The sequence below is a fragment of the Pinus tabuliformis genome, chromosome 7, assembly GCF_031772625.1.
Source record: "Pinus tabuliformis cultivar Carrire ecotype Pingquan chromosome 7, CPIR1, whole genome shotgun sequence".
Taxonomy (NCBI): domain Eukaryota; kingdom Viridiplantae; phylum Streptophyta; class Pinopsida; order Pinales; family Pinaceae; genus Pinus; species Pinus tabuliformis.
This window is the reverse complement of record NC_142293.1, coordinates 929,599,027-929,622,500: the sequence shown is the minus strand read 5'-3', so window position 1 is coordinate 929,622,500 and position 23,474 is coordinate 929,599,027. Positions and strand designations below refer to the sequence as shown.

Below are 23,474 nucleotides of genomic sequence, written 5' to 3'. Positions count from 1 at the left end.
TATCAAGTGGAAATACAATAGAAAAGACCACATAATATAGCATTGGGTAATAAGATAAGGTTATAGTGGAATAAAAAGAGAGGTTCAGGTTGGTTATCATTCAAAAAACTTCAGAATTACAAGAAAATCAAGACATTTGAATTTATGATTCCTCCAATTTGTATGGGAAAGAGGGAGGATAATTTAAATAAAGTCGAAGATAAATTGACACATTCTCTTCACCCAAATCCAATTCTCACTGAATTCATATTTAATAATAATATAATCATATATAATATTTTTTTATAAATTAAAATAAAACTTTAATTTTAAATCTTCAAACCAAACAACCACACATCATATTTATGAAACTAAGAAAATCTGTCAAAGTAACCTTAGCTTTGACAATGGGAGTTGAGCCATGCCCCACAATGTTATTATGTCATCTTAGGCCAAGTCAGTCATCTGAATATTAATTGTTACGAATATATATACATAAATTATAGGCTAAACTAAGGATTGAAGGATTTGGTTCTTTCAGCCACACATGATTTTAATTCCAAGTTGAATCTTGTGGCTTAATTTTTGGCAAGATTATGTATGATTGTGATCTGTTCCAAGCATGATTTATTCACTTGGAAAAGAAAAACTAAACTCCTCATTGAATTATTTCATTCGTTCAATGACGATCGTTCAATTAATTCTACTTCAAAGTTGAATTTTCAGTTACAACAATTTTGAAGCATGGTGACACCATTCAACAAGTGAAATTTCTCAAGTAATGGAATTCAACAAGTTTGATGCAAACAATGCAAGTGGAATTTCTCAAGTAGTGGTTTTGTTTAACCTTCTTCTACCTAGGTAAGTCTCTTGGTGTCATGTCTACTTTTAAAAGTTATTAAATCATTTATGTTGATAGAATGTTATACAGACCAAAGAGATATGTTTGTAAGGTGCTTTATCAAGACTATGACTATGAGACCCAATTGGAAACAAGTGTGATAGTAGGTGAGTCTTCTAGTATTGTACAAAGGTAGACTAGGAAATAGAGTAAGAAGTTGATCTAAAGAAGTTTCAACACATGAACTTCAAAGAATAAAAAGGAGAAAAGTCCATCAAAGAAATAATAGATAATCCTATTGGGAAGATATATTAGAAGCAAATTAATATTAAATGATTGAATTATAACATGCCTAACTTACCACTAGTGTACATTACACCTTCTAAGAAATGTAATTTCCAAAATTTTGCTTTAATTTAGGTTCATTGATTTGAAATTAAAATTGAAGGTCTCACGCAGAGTTTTTCAATCCAGTTTATGTCTTATGGGCAATGATTCGATATTGAAAAAGCACACAAAAAAAGCTAAATTTTGTAGATTTTAAAAGTTAAAAATAGACAACAAGAAGCAACAAAACACAACAATTTGATGATGGAGTTCACCACTCCTAGGATACATCTTCGGGTCCATCTTCCAATGTTGGCACTTTAAGTCATATGCTCAAATGTGAAATTACATCAACAAACAATGCTCAAATTGCAAAAATAACATTGTCATTATGTCTACAACATCTAAAAACCCCCCTATAGGCTCTTCTCGGGCTTAGAAAAGCTAAAATTTGGCCAAGTTAGGCCTCCTTCTCCATTTCTCTACTAAATTTTCTGCAAATTCTTCCCTTTATCAAAACTCGAAATGAAACTACTCTTTTGTGGGCTTGCAAGGTGAAAATTTTGCAACTGTATGTGGTGGGTTCAACCCACGAAACTCGCCATGTCAGGTGCAACTTTTTGAATGGTTAAGTGAACTCGCACTCCTTTTACATGACAGTGAATATGACCGTGGAGCACTGGCCATAGGCTGGGAGCTTGCCTTTCATCCATGAATCCACTTATCTTTATTTTCTTCTATTATAGGTTTCATAGTTCTAAGAGTGATTGATTCACTATTTCCTAAAAGAGATATCCCTATCACTTCTCTACCTTAGATTAGTGAGGGTTGGGTTGTGATTTTATCTATTCTCTCTCTTATTATATTGAACCTATTTGCATTCTCATTTTTTATTTCTTCTCTTTCAATCTTATATTGTTTTCTCAATGTGGTTGTATTATGTAATGTGTATTCTAATTTTTGGAATGTATCTTTATTCTTTGTACAATACTTGATTAGATATTCCATTAATTCTTATTATAGCTTATTCATGCCAACCTCATTTTTATCTAAACTAGATTTGTCGAAAGTTTATATCATCCTTCTATCTCCATAATTTGTTATTTATTTCATCACATGCCTCATTTTTTCCCTTGATGAGTCCATTACTTCTTCAATTTTACTTGGTGTCATGAAAACAATTTACTAGGATTGGTAAATAAAATTGTGGAAAATGTTTTTTTCAAGGTTTGGTAAAAGGTTATTGATTCTAGTAAAAAATATTAACGAGATCGCTAAGAAAATTATTAGATGTAGTAAAAAAAATCAATATTCTTTTGGATTCCTTTTAATAGCTCTCTCTCTATAAAAATAATATAGTAGAACCTTTTATAATTCTTTATTTTTAATTATACAAACTAAAATATATGTAGATGTATATTTGAATAAGATATAAAATATATAATATATTTTCTATGAAAAATGGCCTTTCAAGTATACACCTTGTGGTCTACATATACTTAAATTTATACATTCAAAAATACGCGTTTTAATAAAACATTAAAGTCCCAAGAGCATGTTTGTGTGTATAAAATGGACTAGACCTCAATGTTGCATCATTATCTTTCATTATAATTAAGATCACGACCCCATAAAATCCTCGACATCCTAGGTTCCATCAAAGATGAGATGGTCACTCAACTCTATACCAATCTAGCATACGGACTTAATAATATTGCAACAATGAGATGAAATATCATGGTTATTCTCCTATCAATACTACAGTGCATCTTGGATGTACTAGAGTGCATCTTGGATGTCTATGTGGTAGGAGAAAATATTGTGGCAAATCTTACACTATCGATAATAGAATAAGGATAGTCATCCCACAAATTATAACCATGAAATTGTAGCATTGATCAAATTCTATTCCGTCCATAACATTATCCACAATCTTCACATACCAATTTTTGATAAGATAAATAGGTTGTATCACTTATTGTTCCACTTCCTTCAAAGTACATTTCCCATTTTTTCAAGTTGGTGACTACCTCATTGACATTTTCCCATTTGAGTCGCATGAGTGTAGGATAAGTGTCTTTCTCTTCTATGATCTCAATTACTTCAAAATCTACCATTGTCTTCGTGATCTTTGTGATTATAAGTTTAACCTTAATGTTCTTTAGGAAGGTACTACAATAACAAGAGAGGTTTGTTATCATGAGGAAATTCCAAGGAGATCAAAACATTTGAATTTATGACTCCTCCAATTTGTTTGGGAAAGAGGGGGGAGAATTTAAATGTGAAAGCTCGAGTGGAATATAGTTTTTACATTCTCTTCGCCCAAATCCAATTCTCATTGAATTCCTATTTAATAATAATAATAATATACTAGCAATTGTCCCAAAAGGTACAAATAGAGGCCGATAGGATTATTATTGGAATTGTTGAATTTTTTTAGAAGAGATATTGGTTCAATCAGCCTGATTTCCTACACTGCCACAACTCTTCCCGGTAAACCCTGACAACGATTCTGCTTTTGTGAAAAAATAAAATTTGCACCAGTAAACGTCACACATATACCTATACAGCTGGATTGTTGATTGATATCTTTGGACGTTGAATAATTTAAGGTAAATCTATTCGCTATTACGCATTTGTGAAAAAATGAAAATTTGCACCAGTGAGCATCACAAATATATACAGTTGGAATGTTGATTCATACCTTTGGACATGCTCAATTAATGAATAATTTAGGTATAATCTATTACGTAAACAAAGGATCAAAGGGGGAAGGGGTGGGGTTTGTGTACTGGATCAAGCCTTTGAGATTCATGGGAGAAACGAAGGAAGAATCCCCGCCCAAAACCTCCTCTGCAATCATCCACTGTACCCTCTCAGTTGGATGAAATTTGTCCCAGTAAACATATTCCTTGGGATCCTTGCAGATTGAGCACCCTGGATCCAACCCACAGCCTACATGGCCATTGTATGGACCATCTCCACAGAAAACCTGTTGACCCACCCCTTACCTCCTAGTCTTCGTCATCCAAAATGAGGTCTAGTCTGCAGCACCCTAGGCCGATGGCCTAGGCTGCCCTGGTTCGAGTCCTCCTGCCGACAGAGCCCTCATCGCTCTCTTTTTCACATCCCCCCTCAAGTGAGAAAGGATTCATAACCCTATATAATCTTATTAATGAATATTATTATATATAATATTATATTAATATTAAGGTTTAATCCTATTCATATTACCAAAAATAATTTAAGAGAGTCATAAACTAAGCAATATGGGGATTAACAAAAAAAATTAATTAACTATCTATAAATAAATAAAAATAATTTTTTAGGAAGAAAGCGCAGGAATCTAGCATCTGTTGATACTCCAGCCATCATCTCTATTTAAATTAACAAGTCTTTTTTTTTCAATTTCTAAGGCCTCTCTAAATTTACGATAATGAAAATGGTCAATCCTCGCAATGACTTTAGCCTCTTCAATGGAGATGTGATGATTGGTTTTTTCTGCATGCTCTACCAAAGGGGAGGAGCGAGACCTTCCATGCCTGATGTCGGCAGCATGTTCACAAATCCTTTGGTTAATGGATTGACCGGTCTCACCAATATAAGGAGCTCGACAAGAACAGGGAATGATATAAACACCCTTCAAAAATAATTTAAGAGAGTCATAAACTAAGCAATATGGGGATTAACAAAAAAAATTAATTAATTAATCTATAAATAAATAAAAATAATTTTTTAGGAAGAAAGCGCAGGAATCTAGCATCTGTTGATACTCCAGCCATCATCTCTATTTAAATTAACAAGCTTTTTTTTTTCAATTTTTAAGGCCTCTCTAAATTTACGATAATGAAAATGGTCAATCCTCGCAATGACTTTAGCCTCTTCAATGGAGATGTGATGATTGGTTTTTTCTGCATGCTCTACCAAAGCAGAGGAGCGAGACCTTCCATGCCTGATGTCGGCAGCATGTTCACAAATCCTTTGGTTAATGGATTGACCAGTCTCACCAATATAAGGAGCTCGACAAGAATAGGGAATGATATAAACACCCTTCTAATCCTTGGGGTTAATCGGGTCCTTAACAAAATGAAGAGAACTTCATATAGTGTTAAGAGGTCTAAAAGAAGAATGAATCTCATGCTTCCTCAAGATCCTAGCAATTTTATCCGTGGTCCCTTGAATAAAGGGAAGATGAACACTGGAAGACCAATCCTTGGGGTCAATCTTACTCTTAGGACCCTTTTCAGCATTTTGAAAAGCCTTAAGACCTTGAGACCTATTATAACCATTCTTATTAAAAACTTCTCATCTTCAAGGTGATTTTCGTCATAAATTTGCAACGCCTGCCGAAGTAGCTAAGGTGTTGAGAACGCCTATCTTTTGAGCAGGAAAATGATGGGAGCTAGCATGGAATTAAATTGAATTTAATTATTTTAGAGAGATGTTACAATGTTTAACATTTTGACTTAGTCAAATTAAAATTAAAATATAAAATATAAAATTTTCCAACCCACGGTTTTTCCTTATCATATTTTTAATCTATGGTTTTTTCCCATGGTATTTTTCTCTAATGTGAGTTATTTAAAGGTTAATATTTAAACTAATCTAAATTCATTTTAACTCTACATCTACCAAATGCCAAAAAAATCAAATCTCTTTTCACTCTTAAAAAATCAAAGTGTCAAAAAAAATCCCTTTTAACACATAATAAACTTACAACTAAAAATAAATCTAAACTAATTTTTAAATTTAAAATTTAAAATTTATATTTCAATTAAATTATAAAAATAAATTAATAATACATTGCATTTAAAAATTAAAAATAATAAAAAATCTTTGCTTTTCTGAGCTTTTTTCTTTCGATCTTTGATTTTTATGATCTTTTTGGTGCTTTCTTGATTTTTTTTGCATAGAATCTTTTTTGAGCTTTTGTGCTTTCTTGACTTTCGGTGCTTTCTTGATTTTCCATTGTTTTGTTTTCTGGTTCAGATCAACTGTTGAAAGTGTTTCATCTGATCTAACGGATCAAAGTAAAAGTGTTGACGAAAAGTTGATGCATAGGAAAAGCCTATCGACCTAAATATAATTATATATAATATTTTTTATAAATTAAAATAAAACTTTAATTTTAAATCTTCAAACCACGCCTCAGATTTATGAAACTAAGCAAATCCAACAAAGTAACCTCTGCTTGAGAATAGGAGTTGCGCCATGCCCTCTTTAACCAGAACGTTATTATATCGTCCTAGGCCAAGTCGGCCATGTGAATATTAGCCGTTACCAATATACATACATACATTGTAGGCTAAACTCGGCATTGAACGATTTGGTTTATTGTTTAATTGATTTTGGTTTCGAGTTGAATTTTGTGGTTAAATCTTGAGCAGGATTGAGAGCTTTTTAAAATACGATTTATTCAGTTGGAAAAAAAAACGACTAAATTGGTCATTAAAAGATTTGGTTCATTCAACAAAAAAATTGTTGATTGGTTGTTGAATTGATTCTATGTCAGAGTTGAATTTTCAGTTACAGCAATTGTCAAGCATGGTGACACCATTCAACAACAATGTGAAGCGAAGTCGTGACGATGAAGATGATGTGTGGACGCATCCAGCAGAGAAAAAGAGTCGAAGAAAGAGAATGCTTGGTGAATTACGATTGCAGAGCGACATGAATGAACTCCGCTTGCCGAGTTGCATGTCGATATGTTTCCCCAGTGGCAGAGACGATAGGGCAAACTTTCAAATCACCGTTCAGCCGCAAGAAGGAATGGGGTCCTTCAATTTTAACGTGAGCGTGCCCCGGAATTACCCTTGTCAGCCGCCTAGTGTGAAGTGCCTCAACCCGCTCAATCACCCCACAGTCGATCAGGAGGGTAACGTATGCCTCGATATTCTGCGAGAAGACCATTGGAACCCCAGTTTAACTCTAAACTCTCTCATTTCCGAGCTGCTCAATCTTTTCGCCAATGCGCATGAAGTGCTGAACTGATACAGCGCTTCAAGATTTGATGGAACTGATGAAACCTTCATGGAGGTAATCTTTATTGTTGCCATAGTTGTTATTTTAGGTTTTCCATATACGGTTTTGATAGTTCAAAGTTCTGTGGTTGGATGCCTCTAAAATGTATACGTTTCGGATGTTGCTAGATTCTGTTCACATACTGAGGAGTTATAAATTATGGTCTCTGCAACCATATTAGACAGATATATATATGTAGCAGTTGTTCTACCATCATGGCCTTCGCCAGAATAACTCATCAGTTTCTTAGAATTTCAGAAGTATTGAATCTTAATTCATTGTTGGCTGTATTTCAATCATATTGATTTATGGAATGAGATAGGTAAATTTTATTACGTGATTCTAGAATCGATATGGATATGCAAACATTTGATTTCATTCATATTTTTATATTTTAAAAAATATTCCAAAATTTGTAATTTATATAAAAATAACGCAAAAAAACTTTGCCGCAACTTTAATTACAGTTTGCTCATCTTCACAATTGAGACACTTTACTTCATTTACATGATTATTTAATGAGCAATGCATAACAAATAATTTTAAATTTTATTATATTAAATATTTATTTAAATAATCTATATATATATATATGCCGGGCGGGGCAAATCTCCAGTCATATAGTGGAAATGCAAGAAGATTGATTCTACGATCTAAAATAAAGTTTGATTTTTTAGTGAGCTTTTTTAGACTTATGGACTCACCTTACGGGCGTTATGAGTATTTTGGTGGGGTTGAGGGAGGCTCTTTTCTAAATGTTGTAGTCTGACATTTGAAGCAAGGAGTAGATTTTGTGCATAAATTTGCAAGGCCAGTGGAAGTTTTTTCAGGGGCTCCAATTTTGAGGGCTGAATAGCAAGTTGGCTTGAGGGGTTATTGTTTGTTAAAGGTAGTTGAAAATGACAAGATTGTTATTCTTCCAAATAGTTTGGAAAATTATCATAGATGAAAGAAAGAGCATGCATTCAGGTTTGTTGGATGTTGGCTAATAGAATGAGAACTAGAATGGTGGATTCAACAAAAATGACAACCTAAAGGCAAAGTCAACTTAAAATTGGTATCAAAGGCGTTTTTTACAATGATTTTTTCTTGTTTAGAGGACAAAAATAGGGTTTTTGAGGGTGATGCCTATTTCTTTAACAATACAAGGTTGTATATGCAACATTGGGACGAATGTTTCAATGTAGACAAAGAGAAATTTAAGGCTACTCTAGTGTGGGTTCAACTCTACTCTCTACCTTTAGATTTTTGGTTCACCAAAATTTTGGAGGGCATAGGTAGTGTGATTGGAAAATTTGTGAAAGTGTTGGAAATTACTAAATGGGGGAAAAATATGTTTTATGTGAGACTATTTGTCTATATGAACATTTCCCAATAGTTACCAAAGTTAATGGACCTAGAATACCAAGGGGAAGAAAGGACACAACCCCTTGGCTATGGACATGTGTTGTTTTGATGTCGTCATTTTCATGAGAATAGATGTTTGTTTTAAGATTCCCAATTTCGAAGGAGCAACAAGGACTAGGGTTAGTAGCTAATGAGGGTTTTCCTAAAGTTCCCTCAAGAAGAAAAAATACTTGGGGAAGAATGACTCAGCCACAAAAGAAACTTGTAGATAAAACTGCATTTGCCTCTTTGGGTGGCAAGGAGGAATACTTATCCTTTCTAAATGATATCTTAATTCTTGAAACAACTAATGAACCATTGGGTGGAAAACTTACATAAAAAAGGAAACTATCAGATGAAGAGATGGATGTCGACAAGTGTTTTATTTATCTAAATGGAATTGAAAAGTAATGCCATTAATGAACCAGAATGTGGATACACTTGTTGATGAGGAGTGAACCCTTGTGACTCTTCTAAATTATTGGACTATACAGAATTTGGTGGATTTACCTACAATCCAAAGGGAACTTTATCTATAGGCCTACCTAAATTAGAATAATAAACATGGTAAGGTTCATATAGATACTAATGATAGTCGCCCTTTTGGAAATCTAAAGAATAAGGGTAAAGAGATGATCAATAAATAATTTAAATGGAAAGGTTGAATGACAATGCGATAACTTCTCCAAAATATGGGAGAAGAGTTAATTAATTTGAGATAGGCTACAAAGATCTCTCTATTTTTTTCCCTAAAAAAAATTATAATGAAAATGGTTATAAAGAATCCGCATGCAACATACCTTTACAATTTGAGTGTTTTTGGCTTAAGTCACCTAAAGTTCTGAAGAAAGCTAGAGTATGGTGGGAGAGAATTATAGTGAAATAATATAGAATTCGATAACATATAGAGGATAAACATAGGTTGGAATCTCAGGTGCACGCAATTCAACAACCTATGACTATAGAAGAACACTCGTATGAATTAGTGACCAAGGAGGGGCTTACATTGATTAATTTAGAAATGAGGCAAAAACAGGGGGAACCTTATGGCAAAAAAAATCCAGATGGCTAAAGGAGGGGGAAATAACTCTGAATTTTTCCATAAATATATGAGTCAACACAAACATATAAATCATATTTTCTTGTTGAATGGAAAAGATGGGTAGAGAAAGCTACAACGTTGGGAGATTGAGGAGGAATTGGCTTCTTCTTATAGGGTTGCATTGACGAAATCTCCATATAATAGAAAACCTGCTATTAATAAGATCACAACATATGTTCCAAAATTGGTCAGTGAGGACTGGAATGTTTCTTTAATGAGACCGATTTCTTTCAAAGAAGTGGATGAAGTAATTGTGGCTATGTCTCGTAATAAATTAGCTTGCCCAAATGGTTTTACTTCTAATTTTTTTAAAGCTTGAGGTGGTCTACAAATCTAGAAAATTTCATTTTATGTGGGGAGGTTTAAATGAAACTTTTTTTTTTACTTTCATTCCTTAGGCTCGAGAATCAAATTATCCTAGTGGTTTTAGAATCAATGCATGTGAAATGTCGTTTTCAAGGCGATTTCCACTATTATTGTATATTGTTTGATGCCATTGTTGAAAGTGTTTTATTCTCTCGAACAAACTAGTTTTGTTGAGGGAAGACAAATTTCTGATGGAATTTTTATAGTTCAAGAGATGATTCACTCTTTGAAAATTTTGAAGAAGTTAGGAATGTTGATGAAGCTTGTTTTCTCAAAGGCTTACAATAAGATTAATTATTGCATATCTAGGACGATTTTTGTTTCTCCTAGCAATGGATCTCCTCGATGCACTCTCATATCTCCACTACTTTTTTCTCCATATTTATGAGTGGTTCTCCCTCTATTACTTTTAACTTCTCACATGGGCTCATATAGGGAGATCCCCTATCCCGCTGTATCAAAGGCCTTGGTCATTTTTTAACTTCTTTGGATATGGAAGGCTTTGGTTGTTTGTGTACACATTCTTGTTCTAGAGGGATTCTTGAAGGGTTGAAATTATTTAGTGAAGAACTCCTTCTGACACATCAACAATTTGTTGATGATGCTTGTTTATTTGGTCAACCTACCCTTAAAGAGGCATTTTATTTTTTGACTGTAAGGGAAGGGTTCAATGTCATTTAGCTCAGCTTCTAGAGTTCAAAAAATATTCTCTCCTTTCTAAGTATCTTGGAGTACCATTAGTTATAAATCCAAATAGAATCTCCTGCTAGTAGAATCTTCTTTCAAAGCTTACAAATATGATTAAAAATTGGAGATGGGTCGTTACTAAATCCGTGATTTAGTTCATTCCCACTTATCAAATTCAGTTATTCCCACACCTAAATTGATTTGGAAGAATTTAATCTCTAAATGGAGGGATTTGTAGAAATTTTGAATAATTTAACACATATTCAACAGAGATTATCCTGATCATGTACTATTGCGGAATACATACACAATACATAAGCTCCTCTACGTTGATCATCAATATAGCAGCATCAATAACAATAAAACATCAAGAGCATTCACACATTAACACAGTATGTATCCCGGGGAAAGCATCTCGCTAAAAACCCCAACTATCTGTATATTAATGATTGAGTCATGTAACATTACACAGCATAATACTTCTCACAAGTATCTCCACCTCTGTTACACACAATACAGCTCAGATCTGATCTCCAAATCTCTTCCACTGCTTGCCTGCCTCCACTCCTCAATACCTGCTCAAGAACTGATGAGAATGGCTCACCAAACTCGTTTTTCACCTGCAAAATAGTCACTCACTCTTTGTTGGACGTGAGCACAAGCTATAATGTGGGCCAATACGTGAGCAAACTCATTGGCATTCTCAATCCCTTGATTGTGCAAGATCTGGTGCACAACTATAGTCACAACTGATAGCAATCTGATTCTCTACCACCTGTCCCTGTTGAACTGAACATGCACTGACATGCAACTGAGTTAACTGATGTATTCATTAGTTGTATTATTAGTTAATAACTTGTGAATTAATTAATAACTAATTCACCCAACTCATCTCTAGTCTATTTGCCAGTTAGACTAAATACAACCAGTTTAACAAAGCTAAACTGAACACAACTCCATCAACTCCACAATCAACTCCACCAAACTCAACTGATTGAGTTCTAACTGAAGTCATGCATGCAACAACTCAACTGACTCATAAGAAAAGCGTATTTCCTTCTGACAGCTGCATGTTCCACCTCTGTAGCTCAAACTGAAGTGCTCCAAGAGAATAAGATTAAGTTTATAGTCCAAATATTATTGTGAGATAATAATATTTGACTTTTCTATTTTTGACAGCCAGTCTAAAAATAGACTTTGATCACTCACACTGTGATCACTCACACTTTCATCAAAAATAGAAGTCCATCTATTTTTTCCCAACTTGATCAATCATCCATAAACAGCAACCTACAATCCATAGACATGATCCATATGTCTAAAAATAGACATAGTCTAAAAATAGACTTGCGCCAAAAATAGCCTGCGGGCCCACTTAGTGAAGGCGACTCTTTTCACTAAGCTCCATCATCTTGTTGCAATCTCAACACTCCCTCTCGACAAGATATGGATTATCAACAACCCCTATCCTGCCTCGGTGGTACTCGAATTTGCTCCTGGTGAGAGCCTTCGTCAGAATATCAGCATCCTGATCCTCCGTTGGAATGTATCAAAGTAACATGATCCTCCGCTGCACACAATCTCTGATATGATGGTACCTGATGTGCTTGGACCCGAACAACCCGACCAGGATCATCCTCATCCACATAGATCTCTGCTTCCTGCTGTACCAAGAAACTACTGTCGATCCAATACTGAAGAATCTGCATCTGTGAAGCCACATAGCTTCACCTCATCCTCCTGTCTGTACCACAAACCATATCCTGATGTGCCTCTCAAGTAGCGCAATACATGCTTGCCTGCCTTCCAGAAGAGCTTGGTAGGCTTAACCATAGCTTGTGAAAGCTGGTTAACTGCATAGCATATATCAGGTCGTGTATTGACCAAATACATCAGTGACCCCACCAACTGTCGATAAACAGTGGCATCCACTTCTTCTCCCGAAGTGGCATCCTCCTTCTTCCAACCTCCAGGAAGAGGAGTATCAACAGGCTTGCAGCCATCCATGTTGAACTTCTCCAGTATCTCCCAAGCATACTTGCCCTGAGAAACAAACAGTCCACCACTACGCTGCCATATTTCCAATCCCAGGAAATAGTGAAGGAGGCCCAAATCCTTCATCTCAAACTCTGTAGCAAGATCCTTCTTGCATGACAGTATCAACAGCTCATCACCCGTTAGAATCAAATCATCAACATACAGTACAATGATAAGCAACTTACCCTCCACCACAATCTGGTATAGGTTCGGATCTGCCTCGCTCTTAGAGAATCCAAGTCCTGTGAAATAGCTGTCTATCCGTGTGTACCAAGCACGTGGTGCTTGCTTCAACCCATACAGCGCTCTCTTGAGCCTGCACACATGCGACTCGCTACTGAAGACTTCAAAGCCTTCGGGTTGCTCAATGTACACCTCCTCCTCAATGACTCCGTTGAGGAACGAAGTCTTCACATCCATCTGATGAATGTGCCATCCCATCTGCGCTGAGAGAGCAAGAATCGTCCGTATGGAAGAATACCTTGCGACAAGTGCAAAGGTCTCCTCATAATCGATCCCCTCAATCTGTGAAAAGCCTCGGGCATCAAATCTTGCCTTGTACTTCTCCACACTCCCGTCAGCTGCCTCCTTAAATTTGTAGATCCATCTCGAACCCACCACTGATTTCCCTTCCGGTCTAGGAACAATCTCCCATGCACTGTTTCTGACAATAGAATCATACTCTTCCACCATGGCGTCTACCCATGCGGGATCCTCCACAGCTTCCTCGAAAGAGGATGGCTCAGTCACAACGCACTTGCCCATAAGAGCCATGTATCCAGTGTACCGATCAGGTGACTGTCTCTGCCTGCGTTGGGCTGTAGGTGGTCCTACAACTTTCTCTGCATCTTGAGCCAGTCGCTCAGCTTCTGTCAAGCGCTTTCGCCCTCTGATGGTTGGCGCTGCATGAGTGGTCTCTTCCACTCCATGAACCTCGTCCTGTGGCTGATCCACGTCCTGAAGCTCATCCTTAGGAACTAATAGCTCCTCATCTGCATGCAAGTGTAGCTCCCTCTCAAGCGAACACTTCATGGCTTTCTCCTCTTGAAATTTTATATCCCGTAGCACAACAGTTTTACCACTGTCTGGCAAATACACACGATAGTTGTGGGGCGTATTAGTGTACCCCACAAATATCCCAACCTCTGCAGTCGGCTCCAACTTCTTCCTGGCATCCTTCGTCACATGCATGTAAACGTTAGCACCAAAAATCCTCAAATGAGAAAGATCAGGCTTCTTACCATAATAAGTCTCCTCAGGTGTACTCATGCCAAGTATCCTATGAGGACAACGGTTCTGCACATAAACTGTTGTATTGCGTGCTTCCGCCCACAAGTGAAGGGGTAGGCCCTGATCATGCAACATTGCCCGTGCAACACCCACAATCGTTATGTTCTTCCGCTCAGCTACCCTGTTCTGCTGTGGGTTATGGGGAGCTATGAGCTCTCTACGAATCCCTTCTGTCTTGCAGAAATCCTTGAACTCGTCCGAGATGTATTCACCACCATTATCGCTCCTAAGAGCCTTCACCTTCTTCCCCGACTCCTTCTCGACTAGCGCTTTGAATTCACAAAACTTTGAATATGTCTCGCTCTTCTTCTGCATGAAGAAGATCCAGCACTTACGAGAGAAATCATCAACAAAAATCACATAATACCTGTGTTTTGCTGTCGAAGCAACTGAGAAAGGTCCACACACGTCTGTGTGAATTCTCTCAAGGATCGTCGTGGCGCGACTATCCTTCTCTTGAAAGGTGGCTTTCACAAACTTCCCCAAAGTACACCCCTTGCACTGATCTGACTGCGCAAGTGTGCCTTTAGGAAGCCCTGTAGTGATCTGCTGCAGTATCTTTAAGGCTCCATGGTGAAGGTGACCTAATCTCCTGTGCCACAACTCGCCATCATCCCGACTCACCAATCCTTCTGCCTTGCTTGCCATTGCTGCGCATCCATCTACATGCAACTGATAAAGGTTCCTCACTCGAACCCCTATCTTCTGGGTCTCACCAGTTGTCTTGCTGCGCAGGAAGGCCTTTCCCTCGCTGAAAACAACATCATACCCCTTGTCTTCTAACATCGCCACTGAGATGAGATTCTTCTTCAATCCTGGAACATGCAAGACTTCCTTCAATACGAAGGGTTTACCAGACTCCCTCTCAAAGGAAATGGTACCGATACTGGTCGCACTGTATCTACCATCATCGCCCAACTCGATGTGCACTCCAAGATCTTTGTCCTCCAGATCAGAGAATAAATCTCTATCTCCCGTCATGTGAAAAGACGCACCACTGTCCAAGAACCACACTGATCCCATCACACTTGAAACCAAGCATGCGATCAATGAAAAATCAAGCTCAAACTGAGAAGCTAAGGCCTCTCCCCCTACAGATGCGGCAGCTTGCTTGTTCTTCTTCTTCTGCGGACAATTTGTGGCATAGTGTCCGTGCTGGTGACAGTGAAAACACTTCACCTTGGACATATCCTGCTTCTTGCCTTTCGCACCAGACTGAGAAGCTTTCTTGTTCTTCCCCTTCTTTGCTTTGGCAGCCAAAGCGCAATTCTCTTCATCAGATACCTTTGATGAAGATCCATTCTCACCTTTATTGTTTCTGAGTTTATCCTTGAGCGCCAGGTCGCTCTTGCTTCGGAATAACATTTGCAATCCGTTGAAAGACATTTTCAACAACAATGCTGCAAATTCGATTTCCACCAGCTCCAAACTCAACCGCTTCCGATCTAAGATTCGTGAGAACACAATATTTCTTGTACAGAGATTGACTGTATGGGCATTCACCGGATATCTCACCTTCCAAAGGAAGGATGAATCCAGAGGCTACCTGGCCCGATTACAGACTCTGCCTGAAGAAATAGAATGTAAACACTTCCTGAATAGTAGATCTGATGATCAACAACTTTGATACCATGTAGAAATTTTGAATAATTTAACACATATTCAACAGAGATTATCCTGATCATGTACTATTGCGGAATACATACACAATACATAAGCTCCTCTACGTTTATCATCAATATAGCAGCATCAATAACAATAAAACATCAAGAGCATTCACACATTAACACAGTATGTATCCCGGGGAAAGCATCTCGCTAAAAACCCCAACTATCTGTATATTAATGATTGATTCATGTAACATTACACAGCATAATACTTCTCACAAGTATCTCCACCTCTGTTACACACAATACAACTCAGATCTGATCTCCAAATCTCTTCCACTGCTTGCCTGCCTCCACTGCTCAATACCTGCTCAAGAACTGATGAGAATGGCTCACCAAACTCGTTTTTCACCTGCAAAATAGTCACTCACTCTTTGTTGGAAGTGAGTACAAGCTATAATGTGGGCCAATACGTGAGCAAACTCATTGGCATTCTCAATCCCTTGATTGTGCAAGATCTGGTGCACAACTATAGTCACAACTGATAGCAATCTGATTCTCTACCACCTGTCCCTGTTGAACTGAACATGCACTGACATGCAACTGAGTTAACTGATGTATTCATTAGTTGTATTATGAGTTAATAACTTGTGAATTAATTAATAACTAATTCACCCAACTCATCTCTAGTCTATTTGCCAGTTAGACTAAATACAACCAGTTTAACAAAGCTAAACTGAACACAACTCCATCAACTCCACAATCAACTCCACCAAACTCAACTGATTGAGTTCTAACTGAAGTCATGCATGCAACAACTCAACTGACTCATAATAAAAGCGTATTTCCTTCTGACAGCTGCATGTGCCACCTGTGTAGCTCAAACTGAAGTGCTCCAAGAGAATAAGATTAAGTTTATAGTCCAAATATTATTGTGAGATAATAATATTTGACTTTTCTATTTTTGACAGCCAGTCTAAAAATAGACTTTGATCACTCACACTGTGATCACTCACACTTTCATCAAAAATAGAAGTCCATCTATTTTTTCCCAACTTGATCAATCATCCATAAACAGCAACCTGCAATCCATAGACATGATCCATATGTCTAAAAATAGACATAGTCTAAAAATAGACTTGCGCCAAAAATAGCATGCGGGCCCACTTATTGAAGGCGACTCTTTTCACTAAGCTCCATCATCTTGTTGCAATCTCAACACTCCCTCTCGACAAGATATGGATTATCAGCAACCCCTATCCTGCCTCGGTGGTACTCGAATTTTCTCCTGGTGAAAGCCTTCGTCAGAATATCAGCATCCTGATCCTCCATTGGAATGTATGAAAGTAACATGATCCTCCGCTGCACACAATCTCTGATATGATGGTACCTGATGTGCTTGGACCCGAACAACCCAACCAGGATCATCCTCATCCACATAGATCTCTGCTTCCTGCTGTACCAAGAAACTACTGTCGATCCAATACTGAAGACCCCTCCTGATGTGCTCTTTCTATCCGTTGGGCTCCCTACCCAATCTGCATCCGTGAAGCCACATAGCTTCACCTCATCCTCCTGTCTATACCACAAACCATATCCCGACGTGCCTCTCAAGTAGCGCAATACATGCTTGCCCGCCTTCCAGAAGAGCTTGGTAGGCTTAACCATAGCTTGTGAAAGCTGGTTAACTGCATAGCATATCTCAGGTCGTGTATTGACCAAATACATCAGCGACCCCACCAACTGTCGATAAACAGTGGCATCCACTTCTTCTCCCGAAGTGGCATCCTCCTTCCTCCAACCTCCAGGAAGAGGAGTATCAACAGGCTTGCAGCCATGCATGTTGAACTTCTCCAGTATCTCCCGAGCATACTTGCCCTGAGAAACAAACAGTCCACCACTACGCTGCCATATTTCCAATCCCAGGAAATAGTGAAGGAGGCCCAAATCCTTCATCTCAAACTTTGTAGCAAGATCCTTCTTGCATGACAGTATCAACAGCTCATCACCCGTTAGAATCAAATCATCAACATACAGTACAATGATAAGCAACTTACCCTCCACCACAATCTGGTATAGGTTCGGATCCGCCTCGCTCTTGGAGAATCCAAGTCCTGTGAAATAGCTGTCTATCCGTGTGTACCAAGCACATGGTGCTTGCTTCAACCCATACAGCGCTCTCTTGAGCCTGCACACATGCGACTCGCTACTGAAGACTTCAAAGCCTTCGGGTTGCTCAATGTACACCTCCTCCTCAATGACTCCGTTGAGGAACGCAGTCTTCACTTCCATCTGATGAATGTGCCATCCCATCTGTGCTGAGAGAGCAAGAATCGTCCGTATGGAAGAATACCTTGCGACAGGTGCAAAGGTCTCCTCATAATCGATCCCCTCAATTTGTGAAAAGCCTCGCGCAACAAATCTTGCCTTGTACTTCTCCACACTCCCGTTAGTTGCCTGCTTAACTTTGTAGATCCATCTCGAACCCACCACTGATTTTCCTTCCGGTCTAGGAACAATCTCCCATGCACTGTTTCTGACAATGGAATCATACTCTTCCGCCATGGCGTCTACCCATGCGGGATCCTCCACAGCTTCCTCGAAAGAGGATGGCTCAGTCACAACCCACTTGCTCATAAGAGCCATGTATCCAGTGTATCGATCAGGTGACTGTCTCTGCCTGCGTTGGGCTGTAGGTGGTCCTACAACTTTCTCTGCATCTTGAGCCAGTCGCTCAGCTTCTGTCAAGAGCTTTCACCCTCTGATGGTTGGCGCTGCATGAGTGGTCTCTTCCACTCCATGAACCTCGTTCTGTGGCTGATCCACGTCCTGAAGCTCATCGTTAGGAACTAATAGCTCCTCATCTGCATGCAAGTGTAGCTCCCTCTCAAGCGAACACTTCATGGCTTTCTCCTCCTGAAATTTTATATCCCGTCGCACAACAGTTTTACCACTGTCTGGAAAATACACACGATAGTTGTGGGGCGTATCAGTGTACCCCACAAATATCCCAACCTTTGCGGTCGGCTCCAACTTCTTCCTGGCATCCTTCGTCACATGCATGTAAACGTTAGCACCAAAAATCCTCAAATGAGAAAGATCAGGCTTCTTACCAGAATAAGTCTCCTCAGGTGTACTCATGCCAAGTATCCTATGAGGACAACGGTTCTGCACATAAACTGTTGTATTGCGTGCTTCCGCCCACAAGTGAAGGGGTAGGCCCTGATCATGCAACATTGCCCGTGCAGCACCCACAATCGTTCTATTCTTCTGCTCAGCTACCCTGTTCTGCTGTGGGTTATGGGGAGCTATGAGCTCTCTACGAATCCCTTCTGTCTTGTAGAAATCCTTGAACTCGTCCGAGATGTATTCACCACCATTATCGCTCCTAAGAGCCTTCACCTTCTTCCCCGACTCCTTCTCGACTAGTGCTTTGAATTCACAGAACTTTGAATATGTCTCGCTCTTCTTCTGCATGAAGAAGATCCAACACTTACGAGAGAAATCATCAACAAAATTCACATAATACCTGTGTTTTGCTGTCGAAGCAACTGAGAAAGGTCCACACACGTCTGTGTGAATTCTCTCAAGGATCGTCGTGGCGTGACTATCCTTCTCGTGAAAGGTGGCTTTCACAAACTTCCCCAAAGTACACCCCTTGCACTGATCTGACTGCGCAAGTGTGCCTTTAGGAAGCCCTGTAGTGATCTGCTGCAGTATCTTCAAGGCTCCATGGTGAAGGTGACCTAATCTCTTGTGCCACAACTCGCCATCATCCCGGCTCACCAATCCTTCTGCCTTGCTTGCCATTGCTGCGCATCCATCTACATGCAACTGATAAAGGTTCCTCACTCGAACCCCTATCTTCCGGGTCTCACCAGTTGTCTTGCTGCGCAGGAAGGCCTTTCCCTCGCTGAAAACAACATCATGCCCCTTGTCTTCTAACATCGCCACTGAGATGAGATTCTTCTTCAATCCTGGAACATGCAAGACTTCCTTCAATACGAAGGGTTTACCAGACTCCCTCTCAAAGGAAATGGTACCGATACCAGTCGCACTGTATCTACCATCATCGCCCATCTCGATGTGCACTCCAAGATCTTTGTCCTCTAGATCAGAGAACAAATCTCTATCTCCCGTCATGTGAAAAGACGCACCACTGTCCAAGAACCACACTGATCCCATCACACTTGAAACCAAGCATGCGATCAATGAAAAATCAAGCTCAAACTGAGAAGCTAAGGCCTCTCCCCCTGCAGATGCAACAGCTTGCTTGTTCTTCTTCTTCTGCGGACAATTTGTGGCATAGTGTCCGTGTTGGTGACAGTGAAAACACTTCACCTTGGACATATCCTTCTTCTTGCCTTTTGCACCAGACTGAGAAGCTTTCTTGTTCTTCCCCTTCTTTGCTTTGGCAGCCAAAGCGCAATTCTCTTCATCAGATACCTTTGATGAAGATCCATTCTCACCTTTATTGTTTCTGAGTTTATCCTTGAGCGCCAGGTCGCTCTTGCTTCGGAATAACATTTGCAATCCGTTGAAAGACATTTTCAACAACAATGCTGCAAATTCGATTTCCACCAGCTCCAAAGTCAACCGCTTCCGATCTAAGATTCGTGAGAACACAATATTTCTTGTACAGAGATTGATTGTATGGGCATTCACCGGATATCTCACCTTCCAAAGGAAGGATGAATCCAGAGGCTACCTGGCCCGATTACAGACTCTGCCTGAAGAAATAGAATGTAAACACTTCCTGAATAGTAGATCTGATGATCAACAGCTCTGATACCATGTAGAAATTTTGAATAATTTAACACATATTCAACAGAGATTATCCTGATCATGTACTATTGCGGAATACATACACAATACATAAGCTCCTCTACGTTGATCATCAAAATAGCAGCATCAATAACAATAAAACATCAAGAGCATTCACACATTAACACAGTATGTATCCCGGGGAAAGCATCTCGCTAAAAACCCCAACTATCTGTATATTAATGATTGAGTCATGTAACATTACACAGCATAATACTTCTCACAAGTATCTCCACCTCTGTTACACACAATACAGCTCAGATCTGATCTCCAAATCTCTTCCACTGCTTGCCTGCCTCCACTGCTCAATACCTGCTCAAGAACTGATGAGAATGGCTCACCAAACTCGTTTTTCACCTGAAAAATAGTCACTCACTCTTTGTTGGACGTGAGCACAAGCTATAATGTGGGCCAATACGTGAGCAAACTCATTGGCATTCTCAATCCCTTGATTGTGCAAGATCTGGTGCACAACTATAGTCACAACTGATAGCAATCTGATTCTCTACCACCTGTCCCTGTTGAACTGAACATGCACTGACATGCAACTGACTTAACTGATGTATTCATTAGTTGTATTATGAGTTAATAACTTGTGAATTAATTAATAACTAATTCACCCAACTCATCTCTAGTCTATTTTCCAGTTAGACTAAATACAACCAGTTTAACAAAGCTAAACTGAACACAACTCCATCAACTCCACAATCAACTCCACCAAACTCAACTGATTGAGTTCTAACTGAAGTCATGCATGCAACAACTCAACTGACTCATAAGAAAAGCGTATTTCCTTCTGACAGCTGCATGTGCCACCTGTGTAGCTCAAACTGAAGTGCTCCAAGAGAATAAGATTAAGTTTATAGTCCAAATATTATTGTGAGATAATAATATTTGACTTTTCTATTTTTGACAGCCAGTCTAAAAATAGACTTTGATCACTCACACTGTGATCACTCACACTTTCATCAAAAATAGAAGTCCATCTATTTTTTCCCAACTTGATCAATCATCCATAAACAGCAACCTGCAATCCATAGACATGATCCATATGTCTAAAAATAGACATAGTCTAAAAATAGACTTGCGCCAAAAATAGCCTGCGGGCCCACTTAGTGAAGGCGATTCTTTTCACTAAGCTCCATCATCTTGTTGCAATCTCAACAGGATTTCCTTTGTCAGGGTGCAAATAAGGAAAAACATTGGTCATTCGTAGCATGGGAAACTTTGGTTCCACCAAAATGGTTTGTAGAGCCAGGTTTGTGTGACGTAAAAATACTGAGTGTTACATTTGGGAAAAAATTGTGGTGGTAATGGTTAAATGGTGGGCAAAAACTATGGAAGTAGATATAATTGCAAAAATATGCCCCCTAATGCCGCAGGAGGAACGATTAAGATATTACCTAAATGTTGATGGATTAAGTTTTTGGAGACGAGCCCTGGAAAATTGACAGGTTGTGAAGAGTCACGCTTTCTGGGAGGTACAAATCATAAACTCAACCTTATTTTGGGAAGAACAATGTCAATAGGTATAATGACTTTCTAGGAAATATTTTAACCTTGTGAAGATCTTTACAACTAGTTTAGGAGTGATGTAGTTTGTGGACTATTGGAAGGGTAACATAGATGAAGAGATTTGGCGGAAGTGGAAAATTGAATATGACTAGCCTGGTTTATCTCAAGAACAACAATGTAAGAATTTCAACATGAATTATTGGAAAGGCGGATACACTTATCACAAGATAAAGGTGTTTGGTAATGGGGTCATAATTTTATAGGTATGTTCTCTGTAAAGGAAGCATACTTCTTTCATGTAAGTCATGATAGTCTACAACATGAGGTTATTTGGAATAAGGAGTGGTTATAGTTTCATTGGTGAAAAATTTCGACTTTCTTATGGTTGATTATAGGTAACAATTTTTTCACTTGGGAAGAGATTATAAAAAATGGCGTCGAAGGACCATCCCTTTATTGTCTTTGTTTTAATGATGAAGAAACTATGGAGCATTTACTAAATGTTTGTGTGTTTGTAGAGGGGACATGGTCCATTCTCTTCTCTAGCTTTTGTAATGACAACCACAATTGTGACAATCTAGTAGAATTGTTTGTACATTTGAATTTCTTAGTATTCAAAAACCTAAGGTTAATATGGCTTGGATCTTGTCTACAAGGCTTTCTCCTTGGAATTTGTGGAAGGAAAGGAATGCTAGAATATTTCAGGCTAAAAAGAGATAGATCATAGTGTTGAAAGACATGAATATCCAAAATATTCGAGAAACCCTTCTTGTTGTTTCTTGGACGATGAATTATTCAAAGGTGGACACTTTAGAAGCAACAATCTTGTATATTTTAAATATGAACATAGTTACTGATCCAATGAGAACTATACTGAGTACTTGTTTTTTTGAGGTAGCAAAAAAATCATCTGATTTTGAAAAGTGTTGATTCAGAGTACACCTTTTTTTTTTAGTATATTTTTGACACTTTAAATTTTCTTATCTATCAAGTATGAACAAATTTTTTTAAATGTTAGTGATTTTCATGCTGATTTATAAAAGTATCGATGCAACATCAACCTCTTTTTTTAGAGGACTTATTTTTGACACTTCAAATTTTCTAATGTATTAAGTGTGGATTTTTTTTAAAATGTTGGTGATTTTCACGTGGATTTTGAAAAGCATCAACATTTTTTTAAGACATCTTTTGTATGCAAATTGTTTTATAAATGTTGATTATTTAGCCATTTTTCAAGTTGTCTTATTCATCTTCTTATTTGTAGTCCTAAAATGTTTGTTTTTTAAGGGTTATCCAAACATTTGTTTTTTGTTGTTCTTTGCAAAGTTTTAAAAAAATAATGACATTAATATTTTGAGGTTAGGATTTTTTATAAATTTATATATTGTTAATTAATACTTCAATACACATAAAAAAATTGTCTCTAAAAGTTACTAATTTTAAACACTCAACAATTAATACAAATTTTTCATATACATTAAATTAAAAAATA

At 38.1% G+C, this 23,474-nt stretch overlaps 1 pseudogene; it reads left to right on the top strand.

The window, feature by feature from the left end:
* The first annotated feature begins 6,691 nt into the window (after nucleotides 1–6,691).
* Nucleotides 6,692–7,138, top strand: LOC149250694 (NEDD8-conjugating enzyme Ubc12 pseudogene; annotated as a pseudogene).
* The last annotated feature ends 16,336 nt before the right edge of the window (nucleotides 7,139–23,474 follow it).